Source organism: Babylonia areolata, chromosome 16 (genome assembly GCF_041734735.1).
Source record: "Babylonia areolata isolate BAREFJ2019XMU chromosome 16, ASM4173473v1, whole genome shotgun sequence".
NCBI classification, from domain to species: domain Eukaryota; kingdom Metazoa; phylum Mollusca; class Gastropoda; order Neogastropoda; family Buccinidae; genus Babylonia; species Babylonia areolata.
In genome coordinates, this window is record NC_134891.1 from 22,560,007 (window position 1) to 22,565,006 (window position 5,000).

Below are 5,000 nucleotides of genomic sequence, written 5' to 3' on the forward strand. Positions count from 1 at the left end.
GGCAAAATACATTGCTGAAGCTAGTAGTAAAGCAAGAAAACTTTTGATTTCAGCTTGAAGACATTCTCCGTATAGTTCACACAAATTATTTATTTCTTCCTAATGTGCCTGGTGGTTTACTTATTGAACAGTAACGATTACATTACCTTTGATAAGGTGTCGGCCTATTTTGTATGTACATCGATGGAGATTCGCATGCACGCTGAGAGACTGTTGTCTGCATGTGTAGAATAGTCTCTGATTTTTTTTTTTCTTTGTTTATGTTTAATGTTTTTTTTTTTCTTGGACAATACCCATGAAATTGTGAACCCCGTGTTATTATGGCATTTATATGCTAATGACATGAAACAGTTTCAGTTTCAGTTTCAGTTTCTCTCTCTCTCTCCGCAGTATGTCTTTTTCCTTGTCTCTCTGTCACCTTGCTACATGTTTTTTTTTTCTTTCTTCCTTCTGTCTTTCTCTCACTCTCTCTCTTTCCGCAGTATGTCTTTCCAAATTATGTCTGTCAGATGGCAGTACCCCACCCCCCCTTCCCCCGTCCCCCTCCCCCCTCCACCCCTCTCTATCTCTGTCTGTCTGTCTGTCTGTCTCTATCCATCTATCTATGTAACTATCTCCTTTTCTTCTTCTTGTCTTTGATATATATATATATATATATATATATATATATATATATATATATATATATATATATATATATATATATATTCTCCTCCCCCCCGTGATGTTTCTCTGGCTTGTTCCATTTCGCCTTTTCTTTCCTTTTTTTCTTGTTTTTTTTTTTATTTGAAATTATTGTTATTGTTATTATTATTATTTTTTTTTTGCTGTTGTTTATTTGTTTATTTTCGAGGGCTGGATGAAAAAGAAAAGAAAAAAAAGATTGTATGCTTCGTCTATTACCCTCAGCAAATGAAACATTATTCCTTCCTTCCTTCCTTTACTTATTCATTCCTTCCTTCCTTCACTCATTTATTCCTTCCTTCCTTCATTTATTCCTTCCTTCCTTCATTTATTCCTTCCTTCCTTCCTTCCTCCCTCCCTTCCTTCCTTCCTTCCTTCCTTCATTCGTCCATTCATTCATTCTCTGTCTCACTGCTGTTTCTTTGTCCGCTTTTCTGCTGTGATGTTCAGCTACCGTCAATGTGTGTTTATGACATACTTGCGTTCGTCGGGGCCTCTTTCCTCCCTTTCAATCTTTCTTTCTTTCTTTCTTTCTTTCAATCTTTCTTTCTTTCTTTCTTTCTTCTTCTTCTTTTTCCTCTCATTCTTCTTTTTTTTTAATACTTATGATGATACGTATTATTTTTGTTATCTTTACTGCTTTGTTGTTGTTGTTGTCGTTGTTGTTGTTTTCTTCTTCTTCTTCTTCTTCTTCTTCTTCTTCTTCTTCTTCTTCTTCTTCTTCTTCTTCTTCTTCTTCTTCTTCTTCTTCTTCTTCTTCTTCTTCTCCTCCACCTAATTCATCCTCTCAGTATCTTCTTTGTCATCTTCATCATCGTTTTCTTCCTCTCTTCCTCCACCTTACTCTTCCTTCTAATCTCTTCTTCTTCTCCTCCTTCTTCCAAAGACATGTCGTCAAATTCCAGACATATCTCTCTTTAAGTCTAACATAAAAAAATATCTCTATTCGATACTTTTGATTAACTTACTCGCGGTCTTTTGCAAATGTTTGCATGTACTCAGTCCACTAGCTGCCACGCCATGATGAATGAAAAATTGAATGTATGTGTGATCGTGCTAGCAAATGAATAGTGCGCGCGCGCGCGCGCGCGCGCGTGTGTGTGTGTGTGTGTGTATTACGTGGCAGGTATTATTATTATTTTTTTTTGTTTCAATAGAATTTGTTATTGCTGCCAGCTGCCAGCGCTTTTCGGTTCAGAATCTTGTCCGTGCTGCTGGCATCTCACTGTTCTCGTATTCTTTTTGATGTTTGTATTTTTACTTGTCAAACTCATTGCAGCCACGTGACTTCATTCATTGATTCGTTGATTGATTGATTGATTGATTCATTCATTCATTCATTGCACATTGCTGTATGCCAGTGCGGACTCCTCAATCTACTGTTTGCTTATTTATTTATTTATTTAGTAAATTCGTCAGTTATCGAAGCAGATTTCTTAATGATGATGACGAGAACGGCGACGATCGTCATCGTCATCATCGTACTCGTCACAATGATAATAATGATAACAACAACAACAACAATAATAATAATAATAATAATAATAATAACAACAACAATAACAGCACCAACAACAGCAACAACAACAATATTACCACTACAACAACAACATAACTACTACAACAACAACAAGTACTACAACTGCGACTATTACTACTATCAATAGCACAACACTACACAGTACAACACAGCACGACGCAACGCATTACAACACAGCAGAACACACTGCAACACAACGCATTTCAACGCAACGCATTACAACACAGCAGAACACACTGCAACACAACGCATTACAACACAGCAGAACACACTGCAACACAACGCATTACAACACAACAGAACACACTGCAACACAACGCATTACAACACAACAGAACACACTGCAACACAACGCATTACAACACAGCAGAACACACTGCAACACAACGCATTACAACACAGCAGAACACACTGCAACACAACGCATTACAACACAGCAGAACACACTGCAACACAACGCATTACAACACAACAGAACACACTGCAACACAACGCATTACAAGACAGCAGAACACACTGCAACACAACGCATTACAACACAACAGAACACACTGCAACACAACGCATTACAAGACAGCAGAACATACTGCAACACAACGCATTACAAGACAGCAGAACACACTCCAACACAACGCATTACAACACAACAGAACACACTGCAACACAACGCATTTCAACACAACAGAACACACTGCAACACAACGCATTACAACACAACAGAACACACTCCAACACAACGCATTACAACACAACAGAACACACTGTAACACAACGCATTACAACACAGCAGAACACACTGCAACACAACGCATTACAAGACAGCAGAACACACTCCAACACAACGCATTACAACACAACAGAACACACTCCAACACAACGCATTACAACACAACAGAACACACTCCAACACAACGCATTACAACACAGCAGAACACACTGTAACACAACGCATTACAACACAGCAGAACACACTGCAACACAACGCATTACAACACAGCAGAACACACTGCAACACAACGCATTACAACACAACAGAACACACTGCAACACAACGCATTACAACACAGCATAACACACTGCAACACAACGCATTACAACACAGCAGAACACACTGCAACACAACGCATTACAACACAACAGAACACACTGCAACACAACGCATTACAACACAGCAGAACACACTGCAACACAACGCATTACAACACAACAGAACACACTGCAACACAACGCATTACAACACAGTAGAACACACCGCAACACAACGCATTACAACACAGCAGAACACACTGCAACACAACGCATTACAACACAGCAGAAAACACTGCAACACAACGCATTACAACACAGCAGAACACACTGCAGCACAACGCGTTTCAACACAACGCATTACAACACAACAGAACACACTGCAGCACAACGCATTTCAACACAACGCATTACAACACAGCAGAACACACTGCAACGCAATTCAACGCGACGCATTACAACACAGCAGAACACACTGCAACACAACGCGTTTCAACGCGACGCATTACAACACAGCAGAACACATTGCAACACAACGCATTTCAACGCGACGCATTACAACACAGCAGAACACATTGCAGCACAACGCATTTCAACGCGACGCATTACAACACAGCAGAACACACTGCAACACAACGCATTTCAACGCGACGCATTACAACACAGCAGAACACACTGCAACACAACGCATTTCAACGCGACGCATTACAACACAACAGAACACACTGCAACACAACGCATTACACTACAACACAGCACAGCACAAAGCAACGCAACACAATACAACACAACACATCACAATGCACGGCAAGCACAGCACAGGACAGCACAACACAGCACAAACAAGGCACAGCACAGCACAACACAGCACAGCACAGCACAGCATAGCATAACAAGGCACAGCACAGCACGGCAAGCACAGCACAGCACAACACAGCACAAACAAGGCACAGCACAGCACAACACAGCACAGCACAGCACAGCATAGCATAACAAGGCACAGCACAGCACAACACAGCACAGCACAGCACAGCATAACAAGGCACAGCACAGCACAGCACAGCACAGCATAACAAGGCACAGCACAGCACAACACAGCACAGCATATCAAGGCACAGCACAACACAGCACAGCACAGCATAACAAGGCACAGCACAGCACAACACAACACAGCACAACAAGGCACAGCACAGCACAGCACAACACAGCACAACACAGCACAACAAGGCACAGCACAGCACAGCACAACAAGGCACAGCACAGCACAGCACAACACAACAAGGCACAACACAGCACAGCACAACACAACACAGCACAACAAGGCACAGCACAGCACAACACAACACAGCACAACAAGGCACAGCACAGCACAGCACAACAAGGCACAGCACAGCACAACACAGCACAGCACAACAAGGCACAGCACAGCACAACAAGACACAGCACAACAAGGCACAGCACAGCACAACACAACACAGCACAACAAGGCACAGCACAGCACAACACAACACAGCACAACACAACACAACAAGGCACAGCACAGCACAACACAACACAGCACAACAAGGCACAGCACAGCACAACACAACACAGCACAACAAGGCACAGCACAGCACAGCACAACACAGCACAACACAACACAACAAGGCACAGCACAGCACAACACAGCACAGCACAGCACAGCACAACACAACACAACAAGGCACAGCACAGCACAACACAGCACAGCACAACACAACACAACACAACA